Raw genomic sequence first — 12,302 nt, forward strand, 5'->3', positions numbered from 1 at the left:
GTTCATTTCGCTCTTCGTTATTTCATGCAAGTCTATGTACAAAACTGTGCAGATCAAAACCCACTCATGCTTTCTCATTCTATATAGCCCTTCCCCATGTTTTCCTGTAAATTACTCACAAGGAGATATACTCAACATTCTGGGAGGTTTCTTCTAAGTCTCTCAATATTATTTTGGCAGTATAACATAGGTACCAATATAGGGGTGATAAATACATGGGGATTATTATCTGAGTAGCCCTAGGAAGACAATAGGATGAGAAGTAACTTATGGCACAACTACTTCCCTAACTGAAAACAATATTAAAAAGCCTCCTGAAGGAAGGAAACAGAGTCAAGAAAGGAAGATGAGGCAGGTAGGTGGCACAGTGGATAGAGTGCTGGACTTGGAATCAGGAAGACCTGAATTCAAATCTGACCTCAGACACTTTTCAGCTGTGTGTCCCTGGGCAAGTCACTTGATCTCTGTTTACCTCAGTTTCCTGTTCTGTAAAATGGTGATAATAATAGCACCTACCTCCCAGGATTGTTGTGGGAAGCAAATGAGTAATAATTATAAAGCACTTAGAACAGTGCCTAGCACATAGCAGATATTAGCTATCATTATTATTATTTTTATTAAAGCACTTATAATTTCAATAATTATAAAGTGCTTAGCTCAGTGTCTGGCACACAGTAAGTACTACATAAATATTAGCTGTTATTAGCTATCATTATTATTATTATTATTATTAAAAGTGATATAACCTATCAAAATTCATTATTAAAGAGAAAAAATAACTAAAGGCCAGGCTATTCATCTCTCACTTCTGATGTCATCATCCCTTGTGCAGCCAGCTTCCACAACCTGTTTCCATCTTGATAGCTACACTTTTAATAATAAGCTTTTGAAATTAACATCTTGGCTGCATCCTGGAGAGCCATGAATCAAATCAGCCCCCAGGCTCAAAAGGAAGGAAATGGGATGGTTATAGAGGAATGCTGAACACTAGTGAGAAGTTTGTGGAGGAAGGGAGGGACCAGAAGTGCAGCACTGCTTACAATAAGTTAGTACTAAAGAGAAGAAAACAGGTAACCAGCATAAGATGTGAGAGACAGGTAGAAAAGTGACCCAAGAATAAAGGCTTTTTGGAACTTTACCTCAGTCATGTCCTGGGGGCCTCTACCCCAATGCTTTCCAAACCAGTTCCTCCCTGGGATCTGAAGAAAGTTAAGTCACAGAAAGCAGAATGGAGTCCAGAAAGAGTATAAACTCAAATACAGTGGACTGCAGATATATTTAACTCAGTTGTTCAAAGAGAAAATAATATAGGGAGCTGGGAGAGAAAACCAAAAACACTATGCCTGTTGAAGGGAATGATTAATTTTTTTAAAAAAATCCAACTTTACAACAAAGAGACAATTAAAAAAAAGTCAGCAGAGTGATTGATAAAGATAGGCAAAAGCTAATTGAGAATTACAAATGAACAGTCTCAAAAAAGAGGCTCATCTCAATGAGCCAGTACTTCACAGTGAAGAAAAATGAGTCAAAATCACATAAGTAAGTCGAGCACATTTTGCAAAGTCTACTGAAACAATAATAGAACAAACCCAGATCCTCCAGAATGATTCAGAAGAGCTAAGGGGATCAAAGAACTAAGAGAAAATATCAAAGAAATAAGAAGAGAAATTAGAATTCAAAGGAAGAAAGCAACAAGTCTAATAAGAATTTAGAGCAAAAGATGGATGATCTCCAAAATAGGAATGAATTAGCAGACAAAATGAAAATGAATTGGCACACAAAAACTGCAGAGGTAGAAGAAAAATATATTGAACATGACCAAAAAACTGGAACATGAGAGCTCTACAAAACAAGAATATAGAATTCTGTAGATAAAATACAAAAGAAAAAAAAAGAAAAAGTTAATACTATACTCCAGGAAATCAGATCCCTGCACGTGGCTAGAAATATTAGAAAAAGGCACCAGAGTCCAATACTGGGAGAACACGTAAAGTACAGCTATAGAGAATTCACAGAACTCACACACACACACAAAACCCCAGATTTAACTCACAAGAAATATGATAGTGAAACTTAAGGATTACTCTATCACAGAACAAATTTAATAATCAACAATAAAAAAACCTTTCTTCAAATTCCAAGCATAATGAATCCTAAGAATAAAGAACTATTACTTATATATAAGAAATCAAAGGGAAAATAATAACATGATATTCCAAAAAGCAAAGAAAAAATAGATGGCAATCCAAATAAAATATTCTAAAAGTACCGGACTAAAGATCAAGGGAAAAAATTGGACACTGAACAAAATGGAAGAATTTGAGTCTTTCCTTCAAAAGAACTCAGCAGTGAACAGGGTAGTCAACATGCAAACTGACCAAACAGAAAAAAGTCAAACACTTTCAGATAAGTAATGAAAGACTAAGAAATGAAATGTTTGCTTTCATGTGCCTAGGGCCATGAGGCCATGGGATATGAGATGAAGGAGTCTTTTCTTTATTTTTTTTTAATTTTATGTTTAAAAGTTGCATATTGAGAAGGCAGAGGACAAGAATGACCTAAAGAATCCAAGAAGTTAACAATATAAAGACAGAAAAAAAAAAAAAACAGACTCTGGCTCTAAGAGAGAATTTAGGTTGAGCAGATGCTACAAGTTAAGAAATCATATCCCATCTATAGGTATGAACAACCCTCCAAAACAGCTTTGCCTGCATGTTTCAGGAGTCCTTGACCATTCTGACAGAGAAGCCTAATATACTTCAGTCATAGGCAAACAAAGGAAAAGAAAATGTTTTGAGAGAAAATTTATAGGCATTGGAAATTTAAAATTAAGATGCAACACCTTAAGTCAAGGCTTCTTAATCTGGGATTATAATAATTTTATATATTTAAATATGTTATATTAAATATAAAAATATAATATTTTAATATATTTATACACACAGAGAACTGCATTTTAATAAATTTGTTTCCCTTGTAAACCTACGTATTTAATTTTATGTATTGAAAAACATTGTTCTGAGAAAAAATCCATAGGTTTTACCAGACTGCTATGGGAGTCCATGATACAAAAAAGATCAAGAACCCCTACCTAAAGCAAAACCACAACCAACTGGTACTTAGTCTTCAGTTGTGATAGGCACAAACAGCATGTATCCATAGACAGACACATATCTCACACACACACACACACACACACACACACACACACACACACACACAGAGTCTTCATAATTCTTGTGATCAGTTTGATTGAGAAATATTATTTTTTCCAGAATGCTTTGGGTAAAGAGATCTTTACCACATATAATGAAGAAAGAAAGGAAAGAGGGGAAAAAAACTCAGGGGAAAATAGTTGCAAGATATTCATTTTACAGTGATGAATTAGAAAAGATGGAAAGCCGTACAAATAATGATATGACTTCAAAAGCTTAAAAGAGATTTCTTTTATTGGCCAAGATCAACAACATCCAATGAATACAAACTTGCCACCACCGTGAGTCTCAATTCATCCGCCCCCAACTATGTAAGACACAATCGCCAAGTTAAACAGGACAATCTGCTTTTCTTTTTTCCAGGTTGCAGACCTTTTTTTTTTCCCTATGCTTTGTGTCTTGGAATGGTTTAGTTTAAAACTCAGATTATTGACATTTAATCATTTTTTTCACAAAGGTTCTACTTTTCAAATGGTATGAAACTTTGATTTAAAACCTGAAAACTTGTCTAATTTTACTTACATACACACCACAAAACCCCAAACCAAAGAAGCACATGAAATACTTAAAGTCACCCTTACAGAGAGCTTCCAAACATTTTTCAGCCCACAAAAATCTTCCCCCATCTGTGTAAGTGCTCTGGGAAAGCTCGGTTACCAGACGCCTGGTCTCTGGCCCCTGTACCAAAAATCCGATGATGCCAGGGAGACTTGGGAGATTCTCTCTCCTCCTACACCCTAGAAGAGTCTTCTACCATCTGTCCTGAGGACACAGAACTGCTTCCCAAAACAGACTCAGAGGACCCCTGGGTCACAAAGATGAAGCTAGTAGTCTTAAAAGACACAGATCCCCACCTGAGATGAAGTCCCAACTGAACAGAAGTCCCTTTAAGCTCCAATGGATCCTACCCCAGACCGAGCTTGCCAGCAAGCCAGAATTCCCCTTTTAAAAGGCAACATTTAATAATAGGTCTTAGTTGATACAACTTGCCCTTCTGGGAAAAATCCCAGCTGTTGTTTCAATCTCATCACATTCATGTCTGGGATATTCCCTTGGAATCTCCTTAGGGCACTTTTTTTTTGTCTAGCAACGTGCTATCCCCTTAATTCAGCACGTCATGACCCGCCATCGTGACTCTGCAGCGACAGTCAGCCACACCTAGAACACGCTTCCTCCTCACCTCTGCCTCCAAGATTCTCCAATTTCCTTCCAAGAACATATTAGGCAACATATCCTACAAGAAACCTCTCCTGATCGCTCCAGTTAGTTTTTGCCTTAACAAAATTACTTTATATTTATTCTCCATATGTTTTGTATTGATTTACCTGTGTACATGTTGTTTTCTCTGGCTGGAATATAAACTTCTTAAGGACAGGAACCATTTTATTTTATTTTGATCTTCTGTCCCTAAAACCTAGCATAGTACTTGATATATTTTCCCCTTGACCTGATTTCTTTAATGGAAAGACTTAAGACTTTGCCTAGAACAAGAAATTAACCTAATATGAGTAAATAATTATCTTTCCCCAATTACATTATCTTCTTGATAACTTCACTATTTCTACTGAGGGAACTACCATTCTTCTGGCCCCCAGGTTGCAGACTTCGGAATCTTTCATGAATCTTCCCATTCCTTTACACCCATAGCCAATCAGTTTCTAAATTTTGTCAATTCTACCTACATGCTATCTCTCACATCTATCCAACCTTCCATCCCTTTTTCTCTCCACTCATATGGCCATGACCCTAAATAAGTCTCTCATCACTTCTAATCTCTGTTGTTGTTGTTGTTCAGTCTTTTTCAGTCACGCCTGACTTTTCATGACCCCATTTGGGGTTTTCTTGGCAAAGATACTAGAGTGGTTTGCCATTTCCTTCTCCAGCTCATTTTACAGATGAGGAACTGAAGCAAACAGGGTTAAGTCACTAGTGTAAGGTCAGCTACTGTGTCTGAAGTCAGATTTGAACTCAGGAATGTAAGTCTTCCTGACTTCCAGCCTGGCATTCTATCCACTGATTCTTACTATTCTTATATAGCTTCCTAATTGTTCTTCTTGCCTCCAGCCTTTCCCCTCTACACCACTGCAAATGAAATATTCCAGAAGCAAAAGTCTGATTACTGCACACCCTTGTTCAAGAAGGGAGAAAAGGAAAGGAAAGGGAAAAAGGAAGGGAATAGGGACTTAAGTGCCTACTATGTGTCAGGCACTGTGCCAAGCAATTTTACAAAGATAACCTCATTTGACTGGTTTGGTGGCTTGCAATTATCTCCAGGATAAAAAAGGATAAAAAAAATGTTAATCATTTCCTATTTATCCCTGTATAGACCTTTCTTTGTATAGATTTATTTGCATGCTGTCTCCCCCATTAGATTGTAAGCTCCTTGAGGGCAAGAAGTTTCTTCTGCCTCTTTTTGTATCTCCAGCACCTAGTTCAGTGCCTAGTACATAGCAGGCACTTATTAAAAATTTATTGACTGATTGCCTAAAATATGAACTCCTGTATGGCATTTAATGACCTCAAAAGTCCAGCTCCTATCTGTCTATCTTTCCAGGATCATTGCACTATTCTTCTCCTCACATTCTATATTCTATCTAAATTACCATATTTGCTGTTCCTTGATACAAAATTACATCTCCTTTTTCCTTCCTCCAAATGAGACCTATCCTGCAGTCCATAGTTGCTAGTGCCCTCCCCTTGGAAACTACTTTGTTCCTATATTGTATATATTTTGTATAGACTTGCAGGTACATCTGTGGTTCTTAAAATGTATGCCAGAAATTGAACAGAATTTACACTTGCAATCGAATGTACATGCAGAAGGCCCCTACTTTTCCCATAAAATGCAAAGAATAAGACTGTGCCATGAGCAAAAATAGTAATAATAATAATTTGACAACCTCTGGCGTACTTGTTGTAGGACACAACGTCCTTGCGGGCAGAGAGCATTTTTGTAGCCACAGAGCCAAGCATAATGCCAAATATTTTATAGGTACTTAATAAATGCTATTGAATAAAAAAGCTTACCCAGGGTCACAGAACTAATACATGCCAGAGGCAACTCTTAAACCCTCTTCATAGTATTTCTTTAACTCCAATCACTAAGTAGCTCTCCCAGGTATCTTCCTCTTTCTGGAAGGAGCTAGGTAGTCACTACAGAAATAGAAAAAGGTACTCCAGATGGTTTGAGAATTGAAATTTTTAAACATATTCCTGATTCTACATCTATGCACCTAAGTGAGCATTCAGTCTCCTGGGCAACTATGATAGGTGACTGGAGAGATTTTTGACCTAGTTCTGCTTGTATGTAAAACCATAGCACAAAGACTTCCCCTCTAATCAAGCAAAGGTGAGTTTCCTGATTAACTTATTGACTAGGCAAAATATACCTGCTAGAACAAGCCCTATGTGTTAGAGGAGATCAAGTAGCTTGAGATATGAGAACTTCACCAATTTTAAGCAGGTATTCAAAGATCAGAAGGAGGCTCTCATCTCAACTGGTCGATCTGGTAGCTCTGGCAAGGATGTGATCCAGGACTGGAATTTTCAAATTTATTCTGGCCCTGTGCCTATAACCTAGATGGGAAAGAGAGACAGCAGAGTCAAGTGTAAAGAGCACTGACTTGGAGTCAGGATATCTGAAATAACATCTTTAATGCTCTACTACTTCTCACCAACAAAAATAAGTCTCCTTCTTTTCCATGACTGTTTGCCTATAATGATTCCATGTAGACAAAACACTCCTTTCCACGCAAACTACATACTCCAAACAATGTAATTTCCTGCTTCCTTATTCCTCATTGACATTTTAGCTATGAATGATGACTTTGGTTAACTTCAAGTAACACAAGATTTCTCATAGGGAATTCTCTGCCAGGCCATGGCAACCTACAAAGGCCTAACCGAGGGCAGTTCCCAAGTGAGAAAACAAGAATTGGTTATGCTTTTTCACACAATGCTTCTATTCTGTCTATGCTTCCAAGAATCTGTATGGTTGTTAGCTGCGCCCCCTTCCCCACTGTTACAGACCCACTTATATTCACATTTTGACGTTGTGCCTCCAAATCTTCTTGTATTCCCCCATAGTGTGACCTTTCTTGTTTCAGAGACAACTGAAGGACCAAAACCAAGTCCTTGATTGTTGTTGTAGTTCAGTCATTTTCAGTCATGTCCGATTCTTTGTCACCCCATTTGGGGTTTTCTTGGCAGAGATACTGGAGTAGTTCGCCATTTCCTTCTCCAGTTCATTTTACAGATGAGGAAACTAAGGCAAACAGGGTTAAGTGACTTGCCCAGGGTCACACAGCCAGTAAGTGTCTGAGGCCAGATTTGAACTCAGGAAGATGAGTCTTCCTGATTCTTGAATCAGCTCTCTATCCACTGCGCCACCTAACTGCCCATTTCAGACACTACTGAAGGACCAGAACTGGGTCCTTCAGACAACCAACATTAAATAGAGTTCTACTGACATTAACCCCAGAACAGGAATCTTTCTGTGAGATGGCATCAATTCAATTCACTAAACATTTACTATGTGTCAGGGGGGCAGCTAGAATGCTGAGAGTGCAAGGCCTGGAGTCAGAAAGATTCATCTTCCTGAGTTTAAATCCAGTCTCAGACACATTCAAGCTGTGTGACTCTGGGCAAGTCACTTCACCCTGTTTGCCTCAGTTTCCTCCTCTGTAAAATGAGCTGGAGGAGGAAATGGCAAACCACTCCAGTATCTTTGCCAAGATGTCCATCTTCTGAAGGTGGAGCCAAGATGGCGGAGTAAAGGCAGGGACTCACTTGAGCTCTCCCCCAAACCCCTCCAAATACCTGTAAAAATGACTCTAACCAAATTCTAGGGTAGCAGCACCCACAAAAAGACAGAGCGAAACAAATTTCCAGCCCAAGACAACCTGGAAGGTCGACAGCATAGGTCTGTTGCAACAGATTGAGTGAGGAGAACAATCCAATGCATGCTGCGCCAGCACAGACCAAGCCCCAGCAAACTCAGTGTAGGCTCAGGAGACTTAATCAATGGTAGCAGTGGCGATTTCCAGACTTCTCAACCCACAAACGCCAAAGACAACTTAGAAGGTCAGTAGGACCTGGGTGTCAGAGGAGCACAGCCCCAGGGCAGCAGCTGTGGTAGCGGCAGCAGTGGTGGCAGCAGCTGAAGTGGCAGCATCAGTGGCTGCTTCTGGAGGTCTCGGCCCACAGATGGTAAGGAGATTGACCAACTGATCTGAAGGAGATTACAGGGGTCTCTTTGCTGGCACTGAGGGAGGATTCTGTTGCTTTGACCATATTTGGATCTGAATCTCAGTCCTGGGTGGCAGTCCTGGGGCGAGGAGGAGCACTGGCCTAGCAGGGCTTGTGACAGCAGTGGAAAGGGAATCCTCCTCATAGTTCCAGGGCAGAAAAGAGTGTTTGTGGTCACTCACAGACCAGCACACAGGCCAGGAAAGAAGTCAACACCTTTCCTTGGATCATACCATCTTGGAAGAATTGAAAACTTACAGGTCCTAGAAATATCTCTGAAAACAGTTGCACAAAACCCTTGAAGCTTGGGATAGTACACCCTCTACAATGGAAGCAGAGCCCTACCTTAACAAAGAGTTTAAAAAATCAAGTAATTGGCTGAGAAAATGAGCAAACAATGGAAAAAAACTCAGACTACAGAAACTTACTTTGGTGACAAAGAAGATCAAAACATACACTCAGAAGAAGACAACAAAGTCAAAGCTCCTACATCCAAAGCCTCCAAGAAAAATATGAATGCATCTCAGGCCATGGAAGAGCTCAAAAAGGATTTTGAAAAGCAAGTAAGAGAGGTAGAGGAAAAATTGGGAAGAGAAATGAAAGTGATGCAAGAAAACCATGAAAAACAAGTCATCAGCTTGCTAAAAGAGACCCAAAAAATACTGAAGAAAATAACACCTTAAAAAACAGACTAACCCAAATGGCAAAAGAGGTCCAAAAAGCCAATGAGGGGAAGAATGCCTTAAAAAGCAGAATTGGCCAAATGGAAAAGGAGGTTCAAAAGCTCACTAAAGAAAATAATTTCTTAAAAATTAGAATGGAGCAAATGGAAACTAATGACTTCATGAGAAATCAAGAAATTATAAAACAAAACCAAAAGAATGAAAAAAATAGAAAACAATGTGAAATATCTCATTGGAAAAACAACTGACCTGGAAAATAGATCCAAGAGAGATAATTTAAAAATTATTGGACTGCCTGAAAACCATGATAAAAAAAAGAGCCTAGACATCATCTTTTTCAAGATATTATCAAGGAAAAGTGCCCTGATATTCTAGAACCAAAGAATAAAATAAAAATTGAAAGAATCCACCAATCACCTCCAGAAAGAGATCCTAAAAGGAAAACTACCAGGAATATTATAGCCAAATTCCAGAGTTTCCAGGTCAAAGAGAAAATACTGTAAGCAGCTAGAAAGAAACAATTCAAGTATCAAGGAAACACAATCAGGATAACACAAGATTACATTAAGGCATTGGAGGGCTTGGAATATGACATTTTGAGAGTCAGAGGAACTAGGATTAAAACCAACAATAACCTACTAAGCAAAACTGAGTGTAAGCAATGAAGGAAAAAAATTGATATTCAATGAGAGAGGAATTTAATGCATTCTTGAGAAAAAGTCAGAGCTAAATAGAAAAATTAACTTTCAGATAAAAGACTCAAGAGAAACATGAAAAGGTAAACATGAAAGAAAAATCATAAGGGCCTTATTAAAGTTGAACTGTTTATATTCCTACATGGAAAGATGATACTTGTAACTCATGAGACCTTTCTTATTATTAGGGTAGTTGGAGGGAATATATATAGAGGGCTCAGGATGAGTTTAATATGAAGGGAAGATATCTAAAAAATAAAATTAAAGGGTGAGAGAAGAATGTACTGGGAGAAGGAAAAAAGGGAAAGGTAGATTGGGGTAAATTATCTCACATAAAAGAGGCAAGAAAAAGCTGTTCGTGTAGGGGGAGATGGGGTTGGTGAGAGGGAATGAGTGGACCTTACTCTCATCAGAATTGGCTTAAGGAGGGAATAATATACCCATTCAATTGGGTTTGGAAATCTATTTTACCCTTCAGGAAAGTAGGGGGGAAGGGCATAAGGAGGGGGTGATAGAAGGAAGGGTAGATTGGGGGAGCGGGTAATCAGAAACAAACACTTTTGAGGAGGGACAGGGTGAAAGGGGAGAATAGAATAAACGAGGGGCAGGATAGGAAGGAGGGAGTCTTTCACAACATGACTATTATGGAAGTATTTTGTATGACTACACATGTATAACCTATATCGAATTGCTTGCCTTCTCAATGAAGGTGGGTGGGGAGGGAGGAAGGGAGAGAATTTGTTTTAAAGTTTTAAAGTTTCAAAGTTTTAAAAACAAATGTTAAAAATTGTTTTTACATGTAACTGGGAAATAAGATACACAGGCAATAGGGTATAGAAATCTATCCTGCCCTATAGGATAAGAGAAGGGGAGGGTGATAGAAGGCAGAGCAGATTGGGGGAAGGAGTAATCAGAAGCAAAACACTTTTGAGGAGGGACAAGATGAAAGGAGAGAGAGAATAGAATAAATGGGGTAGCGAGAATAGGATGGAGGGAAATACAGGTAGTAATAGTAACTGTGAAAAAAAATTTGAAGCAAGTTTCTCTGATAAAGACCTCATTTCTCTAACCAAAAAAAATAAAGATATCTATCTTCCAATGTCACTGGATGGAAGAGTATGTGTTGGGGAGTAAGGTTTAAGACTGGAAAGGTAGAAGGAGTCTAGGTTATGAAGGGCTTCGAATGCCAAACAAAGCATTTTATATTTTCTCCTGCAGACAATAGGAACTCACTGGAATTGGGTGTGTATGTGTGTGTGTGACATGATCAGGTCCCAGAATGTTAAATTTTCCACTTTACTCACAGTCTCATAAATCAAAACTTACCTTGGAAGAGAACCCAGTCCTCTAGGGAGCCACATAATGATAGTAATAGTAATAGCAATAGCAGTGCTTTAAGGTTTGTAAAGAACTTTACATGTCTTATCTCACTTGATTCTCACATCAACCCTGTGAGATGGGTGGTATTTTTATCCTCATTTTACAGATCAAGAAACTAAAGCTGAGAGATTAACTGACTTGCCCAAAGTCACATAGCTGGTAGATATCTAAAGGCAGACTTGCAGCCAGTTCTCCTTGACTCCAAGTCCAGCACTCTATCCACTATATACCATCTACCTGTCACACCCAGAGATACTCACATAATTGCCAGAGAGCTACATCTTGACAAACCCATAAAAACCCATTCACTAACTCATACTTTCCCAGCTTCTACATCACTGCATCCTTCTGTAGTGAGGGCCTTCACAGGGAGCATTATGGGATTCAGTTTGTCTGATTACAGTCTTTTTTTCCTTCAATCTAACCATCTCTAATTGTATTTTTAATACATCCCTAAATTGTATTTTTCTGCTGTGGACTTTAGCCCTATCCCTGCCCCCCCCCAAAAAAAGAATGCACAAACATATATCTAACCTTTGCACAAAATAACCAACAACACTAATGAGAGTCAAGGATTGGGACACATTAATTCTCCTATTCATGCCTGGCTTTGGAACACCATACATAATCTACAGACCTCAGTCCAATCCTCCAGCCAATCTGTCACAAACTGCCATTCTCCCCACTCCCTTCAACTATGAATTGTTGATTTACTTCTCTACAGATGCAACCCAACTCCTGGGAAACAAATAGTTGAGGTCACACACCAGCTGATGGAATTCTCATTATCTTTTGAACTTTAGGATGTTTTATTTTCCAAACTCTTCCAATCAGCCTATTTAGCACACTGACGTTATCCTACTCCATCTTAATCCTTTGTAAACTCCACTATTCTGTATCTTCTTTCTTGTTCCCAGGTGACTTAGTATTGTTGGAGAAAGTCACAAAACTGGGCCAGTTGGCTTTCCACTACAAATTCAAGCTATGTGACATCAGCTGGGACCTCAGTGCTGCTTGGCAATTGTTTTATTCAGAATGAATTCAGTGATACTTCTTAGAGCAGCTAGTCCAAAACTCTGGAA

The sequence above is a fragment of the Vombatus ursinus genome, unplaced genomic scaffold (assembly GCF_900497805.2).
Source record: "Vombatus ursinus unplaced genomic scaffold, bare-nosed wombat genome assembly UNPS02014814.1, whole genome shotgun sequence".
Lineage (NCBI taxonomy): Eukaryota > Metazoa > Chordata > Mammalia > Diprotodontia > Vombatidae > Vombatus > Vombatus ursinus.